The following is a 27,366-nucleotide window of genomic DNA, read 5'->3' on the forward strand; positions in this document are numbered from 1 at the left end:
GAATAAAAACAGAAAGGAATATTAATCCAGAATAAATCAAGTTAAACCTTAAATAATAAAGCTCTCCATAAAATATATTCTGTCAAAATTATACAAATATGAACATGCTGCATAACAAACACAGCCTGGAAATATGATCAGTTTTAGGTTTTATAAAGCATAAAAAATTAAATCAAAGAACTCATCAGTGGGATTACTTAAAAATATTTGACATTTTCCCAATTCTTTTTTGCAAAACCCACAGTAAAAATCCTCCATAAACCTCTAAACCAGGGGTCGGGAACCTATGGCTCGCGAGCCATATATGGCTCTTTTGATGGTCACATGTGGCTCGCAGACAAATCTTTAATTATACTTTTTTTTTTCATTAGACCAGTCCTTCTCGGGCGCGATGCGATGCCAGACGCGCGCAGTAGTATCGGTGCTTGGAGAAAAAAATCTGCGCCAGCACTGTCACCACCCGGAACCCTGTGAATTGCCGTGCCTAAAACTGCGCGCTTCCATCTCTGAGAAAGAGCGCGCAGTTGCGGGGACGGGATGTGTGAGGAAGAAAGCAGAGGGTGGGGCTGAGGTGTTGTGGGGACAGGCAGCAGGTGAATCGCGTAGGGATTGTAAAAACGTAAAACCCGCTGCCCGTCACTCACTGCAGCGTGTGAGTGTGTGTTTGGCTCCGTATCTGCATGTGAGCAGTTTTTCTCACATCTACAGAACATTCAGACCTACGATCACGTTTGAAGTCTCAACGCCTGCATGATGAAGCAGAAACTCACCACGTATCAACCAGACTAGACCATCAGCAAAACTACCACGAGAAATACTCATCATTTATTAGAAACAGCATAACGATGTTATTAAAAAGAATCCACAGACTTATTGTACTTTAAAAGTGTTGAAATTACATCAAATGCACACATTCACTTGTATATTTAGTTTTAAACATATTGTCGCGGACTGAGTTTAACTTGGCTGTTGGGCAGCGTTAAAAGTTCTGGAGTCCATTGAATGCATCATGCAGAGATCTGATTGGCTCTCAGTTCTGTCGCTCAGCCTGTTGTTAGGTAATTTGGACCAATGGGGTTCAGCTATGGGCCGAATAAGGGAAATGGGAGGGCTGGAGCGGCAGTGAGGGAATATAAAGTTGGGAGAAGCGCTCTCGTCTCGTCTCGGCGGGAGAGTTTCAGGAGTTGTACGGCGTTTGTGGCGGTCTATAGTAACCAGAATAAAGAACCCTAAAAGAGGTTAAGTCTCCGTGCCTCAGTGTGGGAAAGGGACACTACATTAATGTATGGCTCTTTCGAAATTACAATTAAAAATATGTGGCGTTTATGGCTCTCTCGGCAAAAAAGGTTCCCGACCCCTGCTCTAAACATTCATTAACAAATGATGCGTTCAGGTCCCGACTGTGTGCCATAAATGCAGATGCCAGTAACGTGTGTCACACATGATCCATGAGTGATCATTGACATGTCTTTATCAGACACTACTGTGTGTTTGTTTCTGTCACCAGTGGAATCAGCACTTTCCTTCTCTAGAACCAGAAGAACAAACTAGAAAAACAAAGTTTCAAGTTTTCTTTTTATCTCATTGCACAAGGCAGAAAAAAGGCGGAAGTTCAACCATCAGCCTGAAACAAATTAAATTAATTTATTTCCAATTTTAAGAAATTAATGACACATTTATTAGATAAATTAGTGGCATCTATATTTATTGTTTCCATTAGTCTCTTCTGGTCCTCCAGACTCCTCAGACCTTTTCTCAATGATCACAAAGTTTATTAATGCCTAAAAAAAACAAAAGCCCTGGAAACTTATAAAAGGTATGAACTATAAAAGGTATAAAGAAAACATTTAAATGTTATGTTTGTGTCCCTGAAGTTCTCCCGCAGCATTGGATGACTGAAGAGGAAGATCTCGGCAACCAGCAAAGGAACTTCAGAGTGGAACAGGAGGAACCAGAACCACCACAGATTCAAGAGGAGCCAGAACCTCTACAGTTTAAAGAGGAACCAGAACCTCTGCAGATTCAAGAGAAACCAGAACCTCTACAGTTTAAAGAGGAACCAGAACCTCTGCAGATTCAAGAGGAACAGGAGGAACCAGAACCTCCACAGATTCAAGAGGAACAGGAAGAACCAGAACCTCCACAGATTAAAGAGGAACTGGAGGAACCAGAACCTCCACAGATTAAAGAAGAACCAGGGGAACTTTGCATCAGTCAGGATGAAGATCAGCTTGATCTGAAGCAAGAGACTGATACCTTGATGGAGATTCCTACTTATGAGGAAGATGAGAACAGTGAAGCAGATCTAAACAATCAGCAGAGCTTTAATGTAACTGATAGTCAGGATGAAGTAGGAAACCAACATGAAGAATCAACATCAACTACAGATGAAGAGACAGACCCACAGAACAGAGATCAGAGGAAGAGCAGGGACAGAAGTCATGTCCAAAGTGTGGACAGCTCTCAGATGTCAGCAGGTCAGTGTGACTCTGATCTTCATCTCCACACTATCGGTATGTTCACTTCAACAACGGTTCTATCTTGAGCTTCAAGCTCTCCAAACATGCAGTCCATCAACAGCGTGTCCTGGAAGAGTCTCTTCTGTCCCTTCCAGTTGAAAAGACAGAAGACATTGTTGGTCAGTGCAGCCGACAACATTCTTCAAATCATATGATCTTAGTTAGTCCCTCCAGCTAACGACAAACAGGAAACTTTAACAGATCAAAGAGAAAATTGTTAGCAGATAAAAAAGTACAATCTGTTTTGTCGTCTGTGGTTCTAAGTTTGTAGTTCAGTTCTTTTCAGCAGATTTTTCTGTCAAACCCAAAATCCATCTAAACCTCTTTGATGTCTCCATGTCTCCAATTCCAGACATTCAGACAGATTCTATTTCCAAAACTACATTTCAAGCTAAAACCCAAAGACAGGGTCCTGCTCATGGATCTGCAGACAGAAAAGATTCAAACCTGAACACATCAGTGAAAAACTGCTTAGTGTCAGAATTGTTCTCCTATCTTTTTCTGGACTGATTCTTCATCCAGTGCAGCTTCATCTTCATCAAACTGCTCCTCATTGGTGGGTGGAAACACAACAGGGAGGTTTTTCTGTGTCCAGTTCAGCTCCATGAATGTTCAGGCTGTTTAATGTCAGTGATTTCAGTTTAGAAAAACTGCATCTCTGCTGAGATTTGCTTCACTTCCATAAGAACCTCAGCAGCATCAGGATCATTTTGTTGATGGTTTGTCTGTGGAATGACATTTCATACTCATAGCTTCAGTGGAGATCAAGAGTCTGGAACCTTTAACACTAAAAGAACCATTTGATCCAGTTTCTTCCAGACCAAAACCCAACAAGAGCCACAAAGTTCCACTTCACTGTTTAACAAAATACTTTTTATTTCTGTTTTTCTGGCTGTTAAGAAAATCATTTATTAAATGTAGCTTTTAAAATTTTTAAAATTATAAATAAAATAAAAATCTTTGCACCACATGGTCAGATGCTCAATTCTCTGTCTTTAGAAGGTCCCGTCATTGTTGCTGATGAAGGCAATTACATTATGTCACCCGGCATCTTAAGGATGTTATTTGTTCAATGCAATGTTTGCAGTCATGATTGATGATAGAAAGGGGCTCAACACGCAGCCCTGTTGCAAGCCAGTGCTGAACATGATGATTGGGGTTAGAAGATTCTGGGCAGAGGGAGCTGGTTTTGAGTTAGCCATAGTTTAGCTCTGAGGCCTCAGCTTTTTACGTAAGGGTTAATGGCCAACGAAGTGTGCGGTTATTACTTTTTAATGCATGCCGTGGAAGCTTCCGCGAAGTGCATTTAAAAAGTAATAAACGCACAATTCAAAGGCCATTAACCCGCTAATACCATGATGAATTACAAAAGCAATACATATTAACCAGGTTTTAGTCCTTAATTCTTGTTTTTTTTTTTTTTTCCGATTCGGATCGCAAAAAGCGGACTATATGCTACGTGATGCGGTGCATCGCACTGCATCACGTAACATATAGTCCGCGTCGCGCAGCACCACCGCTGGAGTCAAGATTCGGCGATATATCTGTGCCGATCGTCCCGATGGGTTGAATAAAGCATCAGTTCAGAGAGAACTTTCATCTCTTACCGGCTGTTTTTGTCCAGATGATGAAGCAAAAGGTTGTTTTAAAGAAGCCAGCGCCGTGATACAAAACATTTAAGCTAGGCGACCGAAACTTCTTTTTTCACCGTGCGGTTATCAGGAGTTAATCCACACATAGCAGCCAATCAGAATCAAGTATTCAATCGGACCATGGTATAATCGTCTTTATTTACAATCTCGATGGCATCTTCACCCACTTCCTCTCGACCAGGTGGAGCAATCAGCCTCAGTTTTTCTAGCGTTCTCAGGGACTGTCGAATACTTTCAATAAAGAAAGAAATTGTTAAATATATTGGGTCTGGGTCAATGTCTGCATCCATTGCTGTGTATTTTTCTGGTAAATCTCGGGGAAATGGATGAAAAGGGATTGGACCGAACACCTAGAACTTAAATGGGATGCTGAATAGGTGAGTTAATTAGACTGTACCGCCCGCAGGGAGGAGTAACCAAGTAAACGCACTGCTCGATAAAACCCTTGAGACGATCACAGTTGCAGGCAAATCTAAACAGCAATATGAACTAAAGGCATGATTGCGGAAACAACATGTGCAATGAAAACTGAATCACTTTGCACTTTAAAGCATACTACAAGAGCTGGCTTCTTTCTGGGAACAGTTTTTTTTAACTGTCCTTCACTCTTTCTTCTTTTTCTCTTCATGAAACTTTTAACAGGTTAATTTGTGTATGTGCTTGGGGAGTAGCGAAAGCTTGTTACATGCACAGCAGCGCGTCAGTGGAATAGAGCGCCAGGTGCAACAAAAGACTAGAAGACGCAACATCAACACAAAAATGTACAGAAATGAGTGACACTGAAAAAAAGATAAATCCAAAATCACTTCACTTTAATTGATAATTCAATAAAACGCGTTTGACTCCGCCCACGTTGAGGCCCGTCTCCCTAGGTCTGCAGACTGCAGCCCGAAGCTTCTCCCTGGAACAAACTCTGGTGTGCAGTCTCAGCCACGGACATGCATGTTCAGGGCTATTCTCCTGCACATTTACTCTCCGTGTGGGTAGTAGCCCTCAAAATTTTATTTGCCAAACAAAATATTTCTTGCAATTGGTGACTGGCGAGTGTATCAGACCCTGTGTGTATGTATATTATGTTGATGCAGGGAATGTGTTTTTTTTTTAAGTTATTGTTTAGGTGTTTAATTCAACCATTAAAGACTGAAAGACTGACTTCACTTTTAAAGAAAAAACAAGTTCTTTTTTATAATGTTTTACATTTAAAATTTAATCTACCGTATTTTCACAACCAAAGGGCGCACTGGGTGGTATGGCGCGGTCTCAGCGGGGGCACGTTAACGCCCTGTTCGGACCCCTCAGGGCCTCCAGAGGGAATTAATGAAAGAACCAGTCTGTTCTTTTAGAGGAAACCTTTTTTGTTACTTTTCTCCCTAACTGAGTAACACAAACTGAATGCTTACTCACTTGCGTGCGCACTCGTCTCCCTTCCTCCTTATCCTTCACACGCCCTTAAAACACACACAGGCTTGTGCGGGGTGCCATCTCCTTTCATCCCATCTAGCGCTGCTGCTTTCAGCACACATACACGCACACACAGGCTTGTGCCAGTCTCTCTGCCTTTCTCCTCCCTATATGCGCTAGCAAAAACAGCACCTTAAAGCACACACACAAACACTCAATGTGTGTTTAAAAAACAGCAGGAGCAAATCTGAGTTAGCTTTGATTTTTTTTTTCTCCGCGTAGCTGCAGTTCAAACAGGGCTTCAGCTATCTTGTTAACAAGTCGTGGGAGAGAAGTGACATGTTGTTACACTCATTTTGTTAATTCACGGTAAATGGGCAGTTATGCCACTAATATCAATGAGCAACCCGCTGCCCTGTTCACCCCTGCCCTTACTGAAATGGTTGAGGGTCATGAGAAAGAAAAAGTATAGACAGTTTTAAATTGCATATATTTACACTGCATTTAGGTTCCACTTGGACTTTACATCTCTCTCCCTTCCTCACTCCTTCTTCTTCTACGACTCACAACTTCACATTAGGCGCACCTGCTGGCTGAAGAAAATGCATGACTTCTAACTTTGCCATATGGTCGTGAAATTACGGTATATGATTCCTGACTGAGCAGATTTAGATTTTTATTGGTGTTTGACAAAACACAAACTCATTTAAAAGTATCAAAGGGCTTTTTCTTGTGTTTGTGTTCCTGCAGTTCTCCCTCAGCATTGGGTGACTGAAGAAGATCTCTACAACCAGCAAAGGAACTTTAGAGTGGAACAGGAGGAACCGGAACCTGCACAAAGTGAAGAACAACAGAAGGAACCAGATCCTCCACAGATAAAAGAGAAGAAAGAAGAACTCATCAGTCAAGATGGAGAGTTGCCTGATCTGAAGCAGGAGACTGATACCTTGATGGAGATTCCTACTTATGAAGAAGATGAGAACAGTGAAGCAGATTTAAACAATCAGCAGAGCTTTACTGTAACTGATGGTCAGGATGAAGAAGGAAACCAACATGAAGAATCAACATCAACTACAGATGAAGAGACAGACCCACAGAACAGAGATCAGAGGAAGAGAAGACATAGAAGTCATGTCCAAAATGGGTCTGATGAAAGATATTCTGCATGTAAAAAATGTGGTAAAAAGTTTAGTGGGCGGTCTCAGTTGAAATTTCACATGAAAACTCATACAGGAAAGAAGACTTTCTTGTAAAAACTGTGAAAAAAGTTTTTGTTATAAATCTAACTTAATAAAACATAGGACGACTCATACAGGCGAGAAGCCCTTTAAGTGTAAAGAATGTGATTCAAGTTTTAGTCAAATGTCTAGTCTGAAAAAACACACGCGAATTCACACAGGAAAAAAGCCTTTTTCTTGTAAAGAATGTAATAAGAGTTTTAATCAAACATTTCATCTAAACAGACACATGAGAACTCACACAGGGGAAAAGCCTTTTTTGTGCAAAGAATGTGATTCAAGTTTTAGTTGCAGATCTCATCTCAACAAACACATGAGAACTCACACAGGAGAAAAGCCTTTTACTTGTAAAGAATGTGATACAAGTTTTAGTGATTCATATAATCTCAAAATACACATGAGAACTCACACAGGAGAAAAGCCTTTTTCTTGTAAAGAATGTGATAAAAGTTTTAGTAAAAAATCAAATCTCAAAATACACATGAGAACACACACAGGAGAGAAGCCTTTTTTTTTGCAAACAATGTGCTAAAAGTTTTCGTCATCTATCTGATCTCAAAACTTCTTCTTCCACTTTCGGCTTCTCCCATCAGGGGTCGCCACAGCGAACGAGTCGCATGGTAAATTTGGCAATGTTTTACGCCGGATGCCCTTCCTGACGCAACCTTCTCAAACCGGGCTTGGAACCGGCAGAGGTAGAGAAGGGAACAGGGAGCAGCCCGGAGTCGAACCCGGGTTTCACGGACGGAAGGCGCCGCAAACCAGCACGAGCTAAACTGGCTCCCTAAAAACTTCTTCTTCCACTTTCGGCTTCTCCCATCAGGGGTCGCCACAGCGAACGAGTCGCATGGTAAATTTGGCAATGTTTTACGCCGGATGCCCTTCCTGACGCAACCTTCTCAAACCGGGCTTGGAACCGGCAGAGGTAGAGAAGGGAACAGGGAGCAGCCCGGAGTCGAACCCGGGTTTCACGGACGGAAGGCGCCGCAAACCAGCACGAGCTAAACTGGCTCCCCTATCTGATCTCAAAACACACATGAGAATTCACACAGGAGAAAAGCCTTTCCCTTGCAATAAATGTGATGCCAGTTTTAGTCGAATATCTATTCTAAAAACACACATGAAAACTCATACAGGTGAGAGATAGTTTTTATGGCTGATAAATGGCTCAGTCATAAATGCCATTTAGTAAAATACATTAGAAAACACAGTTGAGAAGCTTTTCTTTTGTAACAAAAAAAAATAGATAAAGGATTTATAGAAAAAGGCATGGTGATTGGTTGAATTTATCTCTACCTTCCTTCCAAAAAAAACCCAAGCTTTAGCATTACAAGCCAAGTAATAATGTCTCAGTACAGGCAGGCCAAAGCCACCTTCAGAAGCTGGTTTTTGTAAATGAACTTTAGAAATTCCGGGAGTCTTGTATGCCCAAATAAAGGAAGTAAGAATAGAATCAATTAATTAAAAAAATGAATTATTGAGAAAAATAAGCAGACACTGAAACAAGTATAGAAATTTAGGAAGTAGAACCATCTTGACAATGTTCATTCGGCCCAGTGTTGAAATAGGAAGCAATTTCCACTTATCAATCTTTTAATTTTATCAATTGGACATTGAACATTCAATTTAAAAATAAGCTTGGGATTTCTTGAGATGTTAATTTTTAAATATTGAAAATGATTAGTGGCAACTTTAAAAGGTAAATTATGTAGAGAATGTAAGTTTAAGTTACCAGACAGAGGCATGAGAATACTTTTCTCCCAATTAATTGTAAAGCCGGAAAATTGATCAAAGGTTTTGATCAGCTCCAGAAGAGGAGGAATAGATTCTTTAATGTCGGACAGTGTAAGGACAACATCATCTGCGTACAGGCCAATTGTGCTCTCAGACATGCCATACTTTATCCCAGCAATGTCCTGGTTTGCTCTAATAGTGGTTCAAGTGAAAGAGTTAACAGGATTGGAGAGAGAGACAACAACTCTGCCTGGTGCCGCTGTGTAATTGGAAGGGGATAGACCTATTATTGGTAATCACACAGGATTTGGGGCAAGCACAAACCATTTTTATCATGGCCATAAATCTGTCCCTGAAACCAAACCTCTACAGTGCACAAAGCATATAATTCCATTCTATTTGATCAAAGGCCTAATGAGCATCCAATGAGAGAACGGCGGCACGTGGTAGTTTAGTGGTGTACAGAACGTTTACTAGCCGTCGAGTGTTCGAAAATGCATATCGTTCTGGAATAAACTTGTTTGATCACTATGGATGAGAATACCAATGTGGTCATTCAGTTTATTTGTAAAAAACCTTGGCAATAATTTTCTGATAACTATTTAACAGACTTAATGGACACTATGATGAAGCATTACCAGCATCTCTCCCTTTTTTCAACAAAAGACAGATATCAGCATCATTTAGCGTGTCTGGGAATCAACCTTGAGTTATGAAATCATTAATCATGTGGAGCAACAGAGGTGCAAGAATATTGAAATGTGCCTTGTAAAACTCGATCCCAAATCCGTCAGGTCCGCAAACCTTGCCATTTGGAAATGAACGGATGACAGACTTAACTTCCTCTAGCGTGAAATCAGCTTCCAACTGTTGTCTTGCTGTATCACTTAAAGTAGGAATGTCTAGGTTGTTAAGAAAACTGAATATTTCCTCCTAAGAGGACCCAGCTTTTGAGGTGTACAAGTGTTTGTAGAAATCATCAAATACTTTATTAATTATAAGTGGATCTGTAACTATTTCCCCATTGGAGGATATCAGTTTAAGAATTACCCTTTCAGCCTGAACCCCTTTGAGTTGTCTGGCAAGAACACAATCAGCTCTCCAGATTAAAGAAGTAATGTGAATTTTGTTCACCGTTTTCAAGCCATCTTGATCAAGATCTCACAAAAGCTCCCTTGGCTTTTGGAAGAAAGTTTTTCCACTAAACAACTGACATGATAAGACATTCATAAACACAGATTTGAGCAATACTTGGATTTACAGCAGATACCTTCACATTTCTGTCTGTTTGTCTCATTACAATGCATGGAAGACACAGAGGATGTTTAGCCATCAGATTGATTTATTTTAAAAAGCTCAACAGAAGCATAGCTAATCACGTCTCCATGTCTGGGTTCACTTACATCCCTGTACGAATCCGTCCATAATGAATATATTTAAGATATGTGAGGCTATAAGTGTAATCTAGACAACTACAGAAAAAGAGAGTTCTATATGCATGGACATTCTTTATTCAACATCAGTTCTACCATAGTTCAAATGCATTAGTGACATTTTGGGGGATTTATGCAAAACAATTATTTGGATTAAACTCCACAAAAAGAGTAATACAAATACAAAGTGGGATTTGGAAATCTACTAATGCATTCATTAAAAAACATCACATAAACATTTGTGGATAGTGTGCATGCAAGAATGTTGGAAATGTTGTATTGTGTAGATTTTTAAAGAATTTTAAGAATGATTTAAGAGAGGCTCACTACATTTTTTTTATGGTGGATACGACGTCATCGATTTCACAAAGTTAAATGAGTTTTTCACTGATTTACTGAGCAGCGATGCACACTTCTGTTTCGCAGAGACTTCTGGGAAATTTCTATGGTACTTGATTTTGGAACTGTAGGTTGTGTCTGAATTCCTTCCCTGCTCACTATATAGTGCGTTCACCATTTTGTAGTGCTGTCCAAAATCCAGTGCCCTAAAAACTTCCCAGAAGACTCTGCAAAGAACCAGTGTGCATCGATGTTCACTTGATCGCCGAATATAGACCACAATGCATTCCGTCAGAACAATTTTTGCCAAAAATCTTTATTTAATGAATTATTTTAGTTTGTTTAGCTTTTGTTGTTATTATTTTTGTTTAGAGTCAGCAACATGTCTTCATTTCGTCCGTTTGGATTTCCAGCAAGCTTACTTCTGATTGGCGACAGTAGTTGCCCTAGAAACGTCACTCAGACCAACTCGACCAATCCCGGTTGTCTGGCTCCAACGGGGACCCGTTTTGTGGAAAAATGGCAACGGAATTGGCTTCATTTCCCTGTAGCCGGGGGTAAGGCCCTTTCTCTGGCTGAGGTCACAGTCCTCTATGTAAAGTGAATTTCAGGGCCGGATCTGTGTGGAAGTGAGCCCAAATATATCTAGCTGCGACCTTCTAACATCTCACACAAGCTCAGGCTCCTTCCCTCTCAGAGAGGTGACCTGACTGCAAGCTTTGTGTTGTAACTGGACCTTGTTCTTTTTTGACTCAGTTTATGGATTCTGAACCGCTCTTAGTCTGACTCGTCACCTAGAGCCGGTCCGTCGTGGGACACCATGCCATCGGCTTAAGCCCTGGACAGATCAGCTTCTAGGATCACTCAAGTGCTCAAACCCCTCCACCACGTTAAGGTGGCGGTTCACGGAGGGGATCCATTTAGTGTGTTGCAATTCTTTCTGTTTCTACTTTTTAATGTCACTTCATTTTTTTTCTGAATAAAATGAATTTAAATAAAAATAAATGATCAGCTTATCCTTTTTTTTTACAGGAACTTTTTTTTGGTTGGGTGGGGGGAACTGAAGTCCTCAGAGAAAACCCACACAAACACACTAAATGTTGTTTCGCCCTTTTTTCTGTTTGGCCAGATTTTAAAGAATTAATAAATCAGTTCACATTTTTTTTATAGCGTGTTTAATTTTTGTACAACTAGAAGAGAGAATTGCAACAATGTTTCTTCAATTCACAATTTTTTTTCTCTCTCACTTGTTCTGTCCAACAGCTGAGCAAACAGATTACAGCTGAAAGCCTTTTGTGTTGGACAGGTTTTACTATCACAAAAAGAGGTTATAGAACTTTAGAAGCCAGAGTGTAGATTTGTAGAAACCCCTTTTTGTTGTATTATTTTTTTTATTTATTTGTTACATTTAGTGTGTGTGGGGAGGGAGAGGGAAAGAATGTGTGGGGGGTGGAAGAGAGTACCGTAATTTCCGGATTATAAGCCGCTACTTTTTTCTGCGCTTATTTAGTGAAGCGGCTAATTTATGGATCTAATTGGCCGACGTCATGTACGTACTTTTGGACTCAGTGAATGGTTTGCATTCTCTATCTAACACCATGCACAAGTCCTTTGTTATTTAATCACACCTGTAAGCAGCCAAACAGCATGGACCTCACTTCAGGTCTGAGACACTTCAGTCATGGTTCAACAAAACGAAACACGCATGCCCGGCCGCATCCCAGAATCCTTTGGTGCCATTAGACCCAACGTGCACGTGATCGCCGCTACAATATGATGAAGCTTTCAAGTTAAAAGCAGCGTTAAAAAATCCACCATCACCAACGGGTTTGGAAAAGCAGGTCAGCTGCGTGACGGAGAGAACAGCGCATGCTCAGAAGTGAATTTACCTCTGAGTCATAGTGACTCGGCTGGCTGCACGTAAATATGTGGGAATAACCTCAGCCTTTATTTTGTCGGAACACGACTGGAAACACAAATCCACGAAATCGTTTTTACGGTTTCTAAGGACTGAGCGGAATTTTGCATTGAAAAGCTCACAGCCGCCGTGTGAGATTTTCGGATAGGAAGGGGAGACAAGTAGCCCGCTTGGCGAGCGCGGAGCGCAGAGGCGTACGCTGAGCAACAGTGTTTGCTGTGGAAGGAAACTTCTGACGCGCGCGCCGCGCTGAGAGGCGCGCACATCGCGCTTTTCAGTCGCCACTGCTTTATCTTACTGGTGTGTGTTTTTAAAAATCAGTTATTTGTTCATTTTTTATAAATAGTGTTATTTATTTTATTTAAATGATCATAAATAAATAAAACTTTATTATAGGGCTTTACAAAAAAAAGATAAATGCAGTTTAAAGTTTTAAAGACAAAGACTTAATGTGGACTTACAAAAAAAGTTTGGTGACTCCATCCTAGCATCCATGGCTACGTTCACACTGCAGGGCTTAATGCTGAATTCAGGATTTTTGAAAAGATGCAATTTTTTTGCAAGGCCGTTCATATTTCCAATAAAAAGTGACCATTTGTGATCTCCTGTGTGACCCTGAAATGACCCAGAAGTGAGCCGCAGTGGTCAACTCAACGGTGACCGACTTCACTCTTGTTTGTGGAAGTAGCTAACGTAAATGTGGTCCTGAGGGAATTTAGGCTACGTTCACACTGCAGGCTGAAACGACCCAATTCCGATTTTTTTGCCCCTATGCGACCCAATTCCGATCTTTTCATCACAGTCTGAATGACACAGATCCGATCTTTTCACTTGCGACCGCCGTCTGACCGGCCAGGCCACCTAAATCCGAATCGTATGTCATTGATAAGCAACAAACGTCATCATTCTGCGTTGAAATAGGTGGGAACGAGACCACGGCGTACGATGCTGCAGAGACCCGTCAGTGGAAGGGAAGCGAAGTCACGGATTGGATTAATATTTGGGGTTACAGCACTATTCAGGCCAAACTCCAGGGCTCTTATCGCAACCGGGCGGTTTTTGAAAAAAATTAACAGCTAAATGGCCGAGCGTGGTATTGAACATTTCTCGCGAGTACTTTTTTTCTTTCTCCCCTTCCCGACCGTGGTCAGAAGCGCGGGGGACCCAAGGTGGATCCTCCTCCTCCCTGTTCTGACCCTTAGATTCTCCAGGATTCTCCGGAATGGGTTAATAAAGAGTCCATAGCATTTATTCTGGGAGAAACCTTCTTTTATTACCGTTGTCCTTCCTCCGTAACACACAACATGAATGCGCGCCCATACTGCCCCCCCCCCCATTCTCTCTAGCTGCACGCGCTCTTTTCCTGTCCCTTACACAAATGCGCGCGCGCGGGGGCCCAATACATTCCACAACAGTGGTTACAGACGATCCCAGCTCCAATGCCTTCTTAAAAATGGGAAGATTGTTATTGTGCTGGCTCCTTTGTGAAAATAAATTTATTAATGAAAAAAAGAGCTCCGCTGTTGACAACACTGTTGTTGACATCCATGTTAACGTTAGCTACTTCCGCAAACAACGAGTGACGTCATTCGACGTTGAGTACTCTTCTGCGCATGCGGGTCAACTCTGGGTTGTTTCACGGTCACACTGTAGATCACAAAAGTTCGGATTTACTTGGAAATGTGAACGGTCTAGCAAACGATTCGGATTTTTTCAAAAAATCGGTATTGAGCATTAAGCCCTGCAGTGTGAACGTAGCCTTAGTTTTCTTTGGCGGATGCACACAAAAAGGCAGGAGACGGAGGTACCAAGGTTAAAATGATTTGATTACAAAACGTTCAAACCAATTAAAAATGGACCCGTTTAAAAGACAGATTACGTCTGCTGAGGACCAGAAGAGTTAAGGGAGGTGGAGACTCCCAGAAAACCAAAATAAAATGTCACCCCACTCACGTGATGCAGACCACACACACTTGTGAACCCTTCAAGGACACGTCACTCCAAACCGGGGGAAAGCCTCCACCTAGAACTCAGGACAGACCCCTGAGTCCTCAGCACTGAGGGAGGAGGGGAAAACAAAGGTGGATTACACAATAAAATGCACAATTAAAACACAACTCTGAAACAATTGTATAAAAGTTCTTAAAATGACAATAAAAGAAACTCTCGTGACAGTAAGTCTGCCTGTAGAGGGCTGCTGAATGAAGTTTTTGTTCTCGTTGGTGGTGAGGGACGATTCAGGCGTGACGCCCCGTTTAGTCCTCCGTTGCTCAGGCTCAAAGGCAGCTGAGGAACACCCGGACCCGGCAGAACCCTGTTCAGAGTCCACGGGGATTCTGGACACGAGCAGTGACAGTTCCTTAAAATGTTTCTAAAAATTCAGTCTAGAAAAAGCAGCAGCTGTTCGGCGGGCGGGAGCGTCAGAAAGTCCCTGACAGACTGTTCGTCACTCAAATGCAGAGGCTGTATTTTGGCTCAAGAATCTGTGCCTGAAGTTCTGATCCGGAGCTGTGAGGCTAACCGGAGGTGTGCGACAGGGGGGTGGAGCTGTGAGTTGTTGGGGGGGGGGGGGGGGGGTCCCTTTGTTTCAGTAGGAGGAAGGGCAGAGTGGACTGGTTGGTGCTGAGAGACTCACAAACACCACAATCACTGCTGGATGAGAAATACATTTATTCTTTATTTCTAGGTCCATTCTAGAGGCCACTCTGACGTCATCATCATCAAAGACAGCGTTACCTAGCAACCATACCAAGACCATAGCAGCTATAGAGGGAAACACAACAAACCATCAACGGCGGTTAAAGCAGTCAGACGTTTGTTCTGCAGCTCAGCAAAAATCTCTGCTTTAGGTTTTGGGGAGAAAAACAAAGGAAAACACACGGAGAAGGATTCTGCAAAGGAAATCCCAAGTTCTATTGGTAAGTCAGCGTCCTGGAAACATGCTTTGTTGGTTCTGAAGTGGCATGAATGCAGACTTAGATTGGTTTGTTTCCTTGGATTCTTCAGATTTATTCAAGCTGTAAATGTTGTCAGCATAAAGCAAGTTTGGACTAAACTAAAGCAGAAAGTGGCTTTGAAGATGGTCAGGAGAAATGAGGGCTTTTTTCAGGAATTCTTGGAAGAGGAGGACTTCTCCAAACAACCAGAATCTAGGAGGAGGTTTTTTCAGCATTGAGATCAGGATTTAGCATGAGCTTCAATCCCATTTTTGTTCAATCCAAATGTCTACCGTCATATTCAGGAGTTCAACTCTGAAACCACCATGACATCATAGACATTAAAGACCCTGTTACCTAGCAACCAAACACAACAAACTGTAGACTATTCAAACTGGACATTTTGGGGCAACAATTCTTTTCTAACTCAAGTTTTGATGAAAAATCCAAATGATGGAAACAGATTGTGTAAAGGAAATGAGGATCTATTGGTGAGTCACAGTCCTGGAAACATGAGTTGTGCTCTGATGAAGACGCCTGATCCAAATGTGGATTTTTGAAATGTTCTTCATGAGATTCAAACTGATTGAAGCTTTGAATTAAAGGTGTCAACACATTTCTGCATTGGATTCATTCTGTTTCAGTGTCTAAGGTTGGTTTTGTGGCAGAAACCAAGTTTTTGTTGAACAGTAGCGTTTGAAAAAGCAGAAAGTGGCTTTGAAGATGGTCAGGAGAACTTCTTTGAAGAGGAGGACTTCTCCAAACAACCACAACCTTAGAGGAAGTTTTCTGAGCATTCATAGAATGCTTTTCCAATGACTCATCATTTTCCACAAGAAGCTAATGAGTTTTTCCAAATGCATGCTGGATATTCTTAGTTCTAGCTTGGAAAGCACTTTGTGGGATTTCCCTGGAAAACCTGCTTTATCAATCATTTTGGTCTCTTTTTCTTCTTCTAAGTTTCAGCTTGGTGAGTGTGCAGGTCGCCATGGCAACCAGTGTCCAGGTCAAAGGGAGGACCACGGCCAACCAGTCTCCAGGCTTTTGGTTTGATTTGGATTTGATAAACATTTGTTTCCCACATTTTAATAGTAGAATTCAACACGGGACATATAGTGGATTGTAAGAATAGGAACAAAAACAGCAACAACAAAATAATCCTCCTCCCCTTAAAACATGCATTTGACTCTGAACAAGTCTAAACCAAATCCAAGCAAAGACCAGCGCTGGGGCTCCTCTGAAGGTCCAGACACAGAGAGGCCCAGAGTGACCCCCATTTCTCCTTTTTGCTCTCTCCAGTGGCTGACTCCGCCCCTTAGGACGTCCCCCTGTGTGGATCAGTGGTCAGTGAGTTGGAACCTGCTGCAAATGCAGGCTCTGGTTCTAACTGCTGGATCAGAAGTGGAATGTGAGCTGTAGTGGTGTGTCTGCAGCTGGATGTGGAACACACGAGGGAGGGGTCAAAGGTCAATCTTTCTTCCAAACAAATGTTGTCAGTCTATTCTCCAACAATGCTCCAACATCTTCAAAGGTTTTTGGTCCCAAATCCAGAGTGTAGCTGGTAGGACGTGATCATTTCAGCCTCAGATTTGGGATCTGTCATCTCTCTGCCACCGTGACACCGAGTGATGAGTTCATGCTCCAAAGCGGCCCGATCGCTGGCTTTAGGGACTATTCCAAAAGCTTTCAATGATGGCGGGGAATGAACATTAGGAACAGATGACGGCTTGAAATGTCTGCTGTTGGTTTCTGATCCAGACAGAAATTCAATCAAATGTCTGTGAATCCATGATTTCCTTAGAATCTTTGACTCTAGATTCAGATCCATCTGGTTCAAAGGATGAAACTGCAGCTAAACGTCTTTCAAAAGTACAAATCCTCAAAGATGAAACAGAAAGTTCCTAGAAAGTCAAATGAAAAACAATCAGATTGTCTTAGATAAACCCGTTTGGAAGTTAAAGCATAGAAACAAAGAAAGTTCCAAAAGCTAAAAGCCTTAAATAAAGAAAAGTCCAAAGAAAAACAGAAATCCCACATTTGGATCAGTAAAGACATGAATTCTCCAGAAACATCCAGAAACAGCTCTGAGCAGCAGCCATGAAGGGACTGAGAACAGACGGACATCAAAGCAGAATCCAAGCAGCACCTTCATCCTGATGAAGCTCCGCCCTCTGACCTTCAGCAGTCATCTCCAGGCTCCGCCCCCAGTCTGTGACGGCTGGATGATGCTGTCCTCCACCTGCAGCTGGACCTGGATGTTCTCTCAGACCATGTGGCCTCATGGATCAGAAGGTTGAGGGTTCAAGTCCCTACATGGTTGAAGTCAGACAGAAAGTGAAGAAGAGGGAACATTCAGAGCAGTTTCTGTGCTGTTTGCTTCCTCATGAGTCACGTCTAGATCAGGTCTGGATCCCAGTCAGAAAGTCATCAGGAAATCTGCAGATCAAACCTTCATTTACTGAAATGGAAAACATCAACTGACTTTCTACAGATTCTACTTCCATTCATCAAACTCCAACAGGAAGAAGATTTACAATCAATCAAATCTGTTGATTTCCTGACAAACGTTGTTTTCTCTTCCTGTTTGAATGTTTGATTGTTTTCAAACGTGAAGAGAGCTTTTTTTCCTGTTTTTAGCTTAAATTTCTGTTGAAATGTAAAGGTTCATTCAGAATTCCCCAGTGGCCTCATGTTGGAGGAGGGGCTTCATGAGAGGCTGCTGGGGGCGGAGCTTGAACACACACCGCTTCCTGGAACCCAAACTCAGGCTAAGTGGAGGAAAAGTTGGGATTTCTGGTGTTTGTAAAGATCTGGAATGGTTTCCTCCCACAAAAAAGGCCTTTTTCTAGTTTCCTGCAGATGAATTCTTTTCCTGCTGGGAGTTCTCATCTGGGTTTGCAGATTCTTAGTTGGAGGAAAACTTGGAGCAAATTCTTCCCAGAAAAAGGATTTTCTCTGGAGTGAATTGACATGAACAGAGTGAGTTTGGACTGAAAGCAGCAACAGGGAGGAGATGTTAGAGCTTCATCAGAAAACAGCTTTCTGGAGGAGTTGGAAGACGTCAACAGTCACAGTGATGGTGAGGAGGAGGAGCTAAGACTTCCAAAGTCAGAGCTAAAGATGGAGGAGCAGCAGGAGGAGGTTCTTCACTGAAGGAGAGCACAAGTCCAGCTTGTCAGTGCTTTGCTGATTGGCTAGTTGGATGTGTTCTTTGATGAGCTTTTCAATCTGACGTCTGCTTGGAGGACTGTTTTCATCCTTTTGGATGATTCCACTATTTGAACCAGACCTGGAACTAGAAGAGACTCAATGAGAACAGAAAGACAAGAAAGGATCCAAACCAAACTCTTCTTCTGTCTGACTTCAACCATGAAGGGACTTGAACCCTCAACCTTCTGATCCATGAGGCCACATGGTCTGAGAGAACATCCAGGTCCAGCTGCAGGTGGAGGACAGCATCATCCAGCTGAAGAAGAGGAGGAGCTTCTGCTGCCTCAAAGAGGAAGGTGGAGGAGGTGAGAGGCTGCACTGGAGCTTTGGACCAAACCCTGTGATGGATGAACAACATCTCCAGGCTGTTTCCAGCATCACTGTTTCATCTGAAGAAGCTCCAGGCTGAACGCTGCAGCAGCTGCAAACATCTGGACTTCCTGCTGCAGCTGCAGACCTTCATGTGATTGTGGGAGCTGCAGCAGCTGAGGAGCTCAGCATCTCTGCAGACTCAGACGGAGCTCAGAGCTTCTGAGTTGTGGAAGTTTAGTGGCTGAACTTCTTGTAGGTCCTGCTTGGTTCAGGTTGTTGCTGGTGGTGGAAAGAGCTCCTGCAGACCTCTCTGCTGTTGGAAGGATCTTCTGTCTGCAGACTCTCTGATGCTTCAGCAGGAGGCGCTGCAGTGTGGTCCTCCTCATGAGTCCTGAAGCTGCACCGTCAGCTGCAGAGCTTCAGAGCTGCTTCTTCTCAGACCACTTTCTTTGGCTCTGATATTTTATTATTATTATTATTATTATTATTATTATTATTATTTATCTTAATTCATTTCCCCCGCCATCGACATCATAATATGAGCGACAGACAACACCCCAGACCAGCTGGTGGCGCTAAAGCACCATGACGCTGTTAGCCAAACAACGAAGAAGAACAGCACGAGGCGCTAGCAGCGTTAGCTTGTTAGCAGGCTAACAGTGTTAGCTTGTGTTGAGAGGACTGTGGTGTTTTGTTGGGACGTTTGTGAGGTTTTTGGACAGAAAGGACGATACGTGGTTCGTGTGGGAACTCTCAGCATTTTCCAAAGTGTCGTAAATGAGTGAAGAAGTGTTGACCGGAAAGACAACGTGGATTGCTGTGATTGTGAGACTAGCACGATCGATCGGAGCTGCAGTGAAGAGGACGGCGGTGTTTGTGGGAGTTGGAGCTGAAGATCGGAGCAGGAACCATGTCTTCAGAACCTCAGGAAGGTTCTGTCAGAGAAAAACTTTCTGCTGCTGAAGGAACCATCGTCCAGAACGAGGAGGAGCTCTGTCGTCAGCGCAGACTGCTGGATAGCAGCTGGAACCCGCAGCTTCAGCTACACATAGTTGGTACGTTCACTGCTGCATCCACCTGCAGACAGACACAGATCCATGAACGTCTTTGTTTGTCTGCTATCTGTGCGGCTGGGTTATAGCTCTGGGGGGTATTCCCGGAAGCATGACTAGCCTGACTTTAAGCCTGAACTCTGGCTGAAATCCGTCTGAACTTGCTTACTCTTGGTATGTTGGTTCAAGAAGACCGGATATGAGTTAGCGTAATTACGCTTGACATGGTAACCCTGGGTTAATGGGCGTGCACAGCAGGTACACAAAGACATTCTAAATGGATATTTCCGGAGTCACCATGGAAACATGTGAAGAAAAAAAGAGCGCTACACTTTAGTGAGATGCAATCTGAGATTTTAATGACTGCGTATGAAAATTATACGTCCATCAAAAAAGTAACACGGCATCATCATCATCATCAAAAAAAGTTTTTCTGCTTGGAGAAAAAGAACGGACAAAGTAAAAGCACAAGTTAGTTTCTGATCTTATTTCCATTTTCCTTGTGACGCATAACGTATCCAATTTTGCCACTTTAAATGAATTACTTCTATTGGTAACAAATAATTGAGTTAAATTTATTTAACCTAATTTCTTACGTCTATAAAACTCAATAATTGTTTATGCAACTCAAATTTACATTTTTATCTAACTAAATGTCATATTACTCCAATTTTCCTTTTCATTTAATTTACTTATTTATTCCTTTCATGAAAATTGATGTCCAAATGTTTACATGTTTGTCTCACATATTGAACATTTTAATGATTAAAAGGGTTATTCCCTCAATTAATATTTTTTCCATCTTAATTTATTATAATTCTTGATCTCTCATATGTCTTTGAGCCGGCAGATATACTCATTTGTATAACAATAAAAAGAACGGAATAACATGCACAAAGTGCTTAAATTTGTTTAGGAGTTTTCCGTCACTGATGTTATTGTGTGGTAGAGGTGCTATATAAACTCATCATCCTCTCTCTCCCTCTCACTCATGGTGCAGAGACATGTGCTTAGTAGGAAAAAGTAACTTGGCAAAACACAGTAAAACAACTAAACACATTTTGTCAAAAACCCACACTTAAACCAAAATCTGTCCAGACAGGTAAAGGGAATGGTATCCCAGAATCCCTTGCGGTGCTTATCTAACAGCAGCACCAAAGTTACACCTACTTAATTGAATTAATTTGAATGAAAGTAAAATAACTGTCTGAAAACTACGTGTTATTTTTAAGCTGACTTAACTAAAAAATGATCTATCTTAACTGAAGCAAATAATTAAGTTAGATCAAAGTAAAAAAGTTTCTCTTTCCAACATCAATTTGTGGTCTTATCAGCCTCTCACTGTGGAAAAAGTATTATCTGAGCTTCTTCATCCACCAAATCATCTTCAAATGGACACGCCATGCTGCTTCACCTCTCTGAAAACAAACTAACATTCAACTTAGGGCTGGGCGATATGGCCTAAAAATAAAATCTCCGATTTTATTTTTTTTAATTCGATTTCCGATTTTTTTCCCCCCACCCTACTTAAGGAAAGCAATGAGTACAAACGGCAGACAAGTTCAAGCAAATGTTGCTTTTATTTAATCAAACCCAAGACAAATGTAACCCCCATTTCTGGGATGAATTATAAATAAATGAAAACACTCTTGGAATCAAAGTTAAGTATAAGATTTTTCTTCTTACTCCCCTTTTGGACTTGTGTTTAAATAATTGTGTCTTGTTTTATATAATTTTTGTCTTGTTTTTGTCTAATTTCGTTATTCTAAACTTGTTTTCACTTATCCAAAATAAAAAGGTTAGAACTAAAAGGAGACTAAAAGGAGACAAACATTCACCTTGAAAGTAGCACCATTTTCTAAAGGATTAACAATGTAGCTCATATCTGGGGTCTAAGGTTTTAATTAAATTAAGAAACGCCGTCTTTTCCACGGAGAAAATGATAATCATGAAGCAGCGGGAGTAAACCCCCCCCCCCCCCCCCTCGGGTCCGCGGCCGCCGGAGGATTTTGTTTTCGGAGGACGCGGACGCAAATGAATATATATCCGTACAAGTAATAATTACAACGCAGTATTCTTTATTAACAAATAACAGTAACAACTAACTAACTAATGAACTAACTATACAGGCGTTGTAGAATCAGTATGTGTGTGTGTCAGGGCGCGTGCGTGTTTAAGAGGACTGAGCGCGTGCCACGCGAGCGCGTGTGAGAGCCTTTGACTCCGATGGGCTTTAGGCAGCGTGGGGGGGGGGGGGGTCTCTTCCTCCACGTCTGTAGCAGCAAACCAATATCAGTTCCAAACAGCAGATGATTTTATTCCTTTCTTGGGAACAAACTTCCCACTGTCACCGGTAGCCATGCTGTCGCTAGCTGCTTCGTGTGTTGATTGTTGCGTGTCGCCGTGTGACACTAACGCTACGGAAGCTCTGGGGAGCCAAAAATGCGCCAATAAAAACTCGATTTAGTTATTTTTGAAATCGCCCGTAACAAAAAATTCGAATTAATTCATTTGATCGATTTATCGCCCAGGCCTAATTCAACTAAACCTGCTTCAGACCAGGTTATGTTCAGAGCATGAGTTGCTATGGCAACTTGACATACCCTGAAACATACCTCCATGTCTGGAACCGAAAACTGAGGTTATCAACTTCCTTAGCCCCAAACTTACAGTGGGAGCTAGCATAACCTGCTTTCTGGAATACCCCCCTGATGTCGCTGCTATTTTAGGATTGTATGTAAACAAAGGCATGATGGGAAATCAGTTTTGAACGAACCACCATTCACGTCTCGACGCCACTAACGGCGTTCAAACTCATTTGTGTTAACGCGTATAAATTAACAGCCCCAGCAGCGCAGCCAACCAGCATAGTGGCAGTTCTACACTAACTCACTGCCGGGCCGAGAAACTGGGGTGGTTGTAACCCTTTTGCTATCCTAGCCACTTTAACATTGGGAGTTGGGTCATCTAGACCCACTAGACAGTGCACTGAACCTTTTTCTTCAATGATTTGTGATCTTCACTGGTGTCCATGGATTACATGAAATCTATCCACCTTTGTCATGGTAGAGAGAACACGTCAATGTAAGGGTGGGGTCATCTAAGATAGCACAAGGGTTAATAATGTCTGATTGAAGGACAAATTCAATTTGAATTCAATTTGATTCCATTTATTCACTTTTGAGATATTTGAAGTTAAGTTTATACATAAATACTAAGAAAATTAAAGAAACAGCATTAAGGTGAAGCGACACATTTTAACTTAAAAGAAACAATTTATTCTCCCAAAAAGAAATACAGCATTTTTGTTAAAGTTGCTTTTTTGTTTTAGACAAAAGAAAAATAAAGTTTCAGTGTTTAGTTACAATTAAACTTAAAGATTGATATAATGTTGGTCTTTTTTGTCTTAAATGTATCAAACATGCTGTGATTATATATTTGTTCAAAAATTACAGAAGTTCTGGCACAAACATTAAGAAAATCTTCAAAAACTAGTGTTGTAACGGCACACGCAGTTGAACCAAATGGTTTCGGTCCGGATCACGGTCAGAAACATCATTGCATGAGGTTCAACAGCTATTAGGTGACGGATGTGACAGTGAAAATGTCAACAGAATCTAGCAGACGATCTTAGCTAGCTTGGACATGGTTTATTGGAATGTCGAAAGAAAATGAAAAATCAGATTCCCTGGCCCACGTTGAACGAAATGATGTAACATAAAACAAGATTGATTAAGAAATGTGTGCATGTTGAGCAAAAAACCGTCACTACAAATGTGCTGCCTCGGCAAAAACAAAAAAAATGGATTTTTTGTTTTTGAGAAGTGACTAAAGAAACCAATATATCTTTGTTGGCGATATCCAGATTATGTTTTGAAATCATTACAGGATGGCGACACGACCTTCTGTTTGGCAGTCTATATCTACCTCTGAAGTTTTGTTGCACTTTGACCTCGAGGCGAGGCCGCCATCTTGAATTTTCAAAAAAAGCACTTTAGAACACAAATTTGCTCCAGTACCAAATTTGACAAATTTTTAGCGGTCGTCTTGTAAATTCTTGGGCATCAAGGGCAAGCTACTGTGAAAAAAAGGTTGCAGTTACAAGTTGTAGATTTTGAACACCGTGTGCGTGGAAAGCTTGAAAAACTTGCTCACTGTTATAACTCTTATGTTTCTCATTGGAATGATGTGAAAATTTCAATACATGCATCCATGGCTGGTACTGAACATATTGAAAAACACTGGATATGGACATATAAGGAATTTGGGTTATCAAAAAGCCTCTGTTGCCAAGGACATCAAAATGTTTAGTTTTTCCGATTTGTCTGTAACTGATGTCAATCTGTTCGTTATCCTCAGGCGACCAGCATTGTTAGCATAATTAGCATATGCAGCTTTGACAAGCCTTGATAAAGGTGGGCAGTAAGGGCGGCGGTGCTGCGTAGCGGTGGGTAGCAGTGGTGCGTACAGGCGGGCGGTGGGGGCGTTAAGAGCCTGTGGGCCATACAACGCAGCTTGCGGCTTGAATAATACACTAGCAATTTAAATGATGTGCAAACCTGATGTTTATTGCTGTTTTGGGTATAAAATGCAAATGGGCCTTTAGATCTGCTCTACTTTTGAGTGTGAAGCAGATCACAAAATGGGTTAATGGTATATATTAACAACACACAAAGTCCTCAAAACATAAAAAAGGGTCTCTTTTTGTATTTCTGCAGTCCTCCCCCAGCATTGGGTGACTGAAGATGAAGATCGCTGCAACCAACATAGGAACTTCAGCGTTGAACTGGAGAAACCGGACCCTCCGTATTATAAAGAGGAACTGGAGGAACCAGAACCATCACCGAAGCAAGAAGGGTTCTACAACATTCAGCTTGATCTGAAGCAGGAGACTGATACCTTGATGGATATTCCTACTAATGAGGAAGATGAAAAAAGTGAAGCAGATCTAAAAAAACGGCAGAGGAACTTCAGAGTGAAACATGAGGAACCAGAACCTCTTCAAACTGAAGAGGAACAAGGGGGACAACAACTTCCACAGATTAAAGAGGAACTAATACCTCCACAGATTAAAGAGGAGCAGGAAGAACCAGAACCACCACACATTAAAGAGGCACCAGGGGAACTCTGTATGAGTCAGGATGAAGATCAGCTTGATCTGAAGCAGGAGACTGATACCTTGATGGAGATTCCTACTTATGAGGAAGATGAGAACAGTGAAGCAGATCTAAGCAATCAGCAGAGCTTTAATGTAACTGATAGTCAGGATGAAGAAGGAAACCAACATGAAGAATCAACATCAACTACAGATGAAGAGACAGAATCATCATCAACTACAGATGAAGAGACAGATCCACAGAACAGAGATCAGAGGAAGAGAAGACACAAAAATCATGTCCAAAGTGTGGACAGCTCTCACTTGTCAGAAAGTCAGTGTGACTCTGATTGTAGTAGAAAAGATGATTTGGTTAAGAAACACAAAGTATGTTTAAAACAGGAAAGACTTTACTTTTTCAAGTGTGGTGAAAACTCAAGAATTGCTAACAAACCTTTTGATGTAAGATTTCATACAGGAGAGAAGCGTTTATCATGTAAAGAATGTGATAAAAGTTTTAGTCAAATATCTAATCTCAAAAGACACATGAGAATTCATACAGGGGAAAAGCCTTTTTCTTGTAAAGAATGTAAACAATGTTTTAGTCAATTATATGATCTCCAAAAACACATGAAAACTCACACAGGAGAAAAGCCTTTTTCTTGTATAGAATGTGACAAAAGCTTTAGTCAAATATCTCATCTTAAAACACACATGAGAACTCATACAGGAGAAAAGCCTTTTTCTTGTATAAAATGTAATAAAAGCTTCAGTGAACCATCTAGTCTGAAAATACACATGAGAACTCACACAGGAGAAAAGCCTTTTTCTTGTAAAGAATGTAGTAAAGGTTTTAGTGATTCATCTAGTCTCAAAACACACATTAGAACTCACACAGGAGAAAAGCCTTTTTCTTGTAAAGAATGTAATGAGAGTTTTAATCAAATATCTAATCTCAAAACACACATGCGAACTCACACAGGAGAAAAGCCTTTTTCTTGTAAAGAATGTGACAAAAGCTTTAGTCAAACCTCTCATCTTAAAACACACATGAGAACTCATACAGGAGATAAGCCCTTTTCTTGAGGAGAATGTAATAAAAGTTTTAGTGAACCATCTAGTCTGAAAATACACATGAGAACCCACACAGGAGAAAAGCCTTTTTCTTGTAAAGAATGTAATAAAGGTTTTAGTGATTCATCTAGTCTCAAAACACACACGAGAACTCATACAGGAGAAAAGCCTTTTTCTTGTGTAGAATGTGACAAACGTTTTAATCGAATGTGTCATCTCAAAACACACATGATAACTCACACACCAGAAAAACATTTAAAAACACTGATAAAGAATTTAGAAATAAACTTTAAATTCAGGAAAACGTGGAGCAGAAAACCTGTACACGGGTTTTACATCAGAAGAGGGATAGATTTGGAAAAAGTACATATTTTCTGCCTTAAAAACAGAAACTAGCATTTTATGCAAAATTATGATTTTTAGATTGAAATATTTTCAACCTTGGTTTTATGTTGCCATATACGAATGGGATATACCAGTTATGTACCATCTTTGAAAGCCAGAAGTACCTAACAGTCACCCATTCACACACTGATGGCAGCTGTGCTGTCTCACATTGGCACCAACCTATAACCACCAGGATCAATGTGGGGTTCAGTTTTGTCCAATGACACTTTGACACATGGACAGGCAAAGTGGTAGTTCAACCTGCAATCTTCTTATCAGAGGTCAACCACTCTACCTCTGCAGCACAGCTGATGACTGAGTTTTATTGCTTTCATTGACAAAAATTGTAAAATTTTCCGAAAAATGAATTACTTCAGATGTATCAGTTAATAGAAATGTGTTGTTTTGTATTATTAGAGTGAAATCTTGAACGGATTCAATGTGGCAGTTGTTTATGCTGAGATGATTATGTTGTTCATGTGTGTGTTACCATGACAACACAAAAAAAAGATTTTGTAGATGTCTTTAATTCTGACACTTTTTTTGTGATGAGTAAATATTTGATTATTATTTTAAACAAAAAGTTGTAACTGTGGTTTATGTTTTGTTAGACCAAGTTTAGTGAGAAAAAGAAAAAGATTTTCCTAAAAATGTATGAAGGAAGAGGCAGATGAAGAACCAGACTGGTGTTTGTGTCTCGTGTTCTTGTGATTCATGTTTTCTAGTAGACATAAGAACTGTTCCTCTGTTATGTTTGGTTCTCAGTGTTCTGTACCAATCTTATCTCTGAAGAATAAAGTGGACGTGAACATCAGTCAGAAGTTTGGAGTCTTTCCCACAGTTCGGGTTTCTGCTGTTTGTTGCTTCTCTGCAGGTTCCAAAGCTGGACGTACCCGGGTAAGTTTAAGGGTAAATGAGTTGGTGATGTTCATTTTTAGTCTGTATGGCACTTTAAGTACAAAGGACTGCACTCACTATGAAACATGTATTTTTTCAATAATCCATCCATCGTTCTCCGCTTATCTGGGACCGGGTTGCGGGGTCAGCAGTCTAGGAAGAGATCCCC

At 41.1% G+C, this 27,366-nt stretch overlaps 2 protein-coding genes and 1 pseudogene across 3 annotated transcripts in view; 2 read left to right on the forward strand and 1 right to left on the reverse strand.

The window, feature by feature from the left end:
• Window positions 1–27,366, reverse strand: part of LOC144987275 (uncharacterized) — a 371,740-nt gene that overhangs the window by 293,515 nt on the left and 50,859 nt on the right. The gene's annotated exons all lie outside the window — the stretch shown is intronic.
• LOC144987246 (uncharacterized) overlaps window positions 1–27,366 on the forward strand; it is a 204,136-nt gene that overhangs the window by 149,398 nt on the left and 27,372 nt on the right. The gene's annotated exons all lie outside the window — the stretch shown is intronic.
• LOC144987219 (uncharacterized) lies at window positions 19,204–27,114 on the forward strand (annotated as a pseudogene). Its single transcript, XR_013651097.1, has 2 exons — window positions 19,204–19,747; window positions 24,463–27,114. The product of XR_013651097.1 is annotated as an uncharacterized LOC144987219 (transcript).

The sequence above is a fragment of the Oryzias latipes genome, chromosome 2 (genome assembly GCF_053564925.1).
Source record: "Oryzias latipes strain Hd-rR chromosome 2, Olatipes_Hd-rR_3.1".
Taxonomy (NCBI): domain Eukaryota; kingdom Metazoa; phylum Chordata; class Actinopteri; order Beloniformes; family Adrianichthyidae; genus Oryzias; species Oryzias latipes.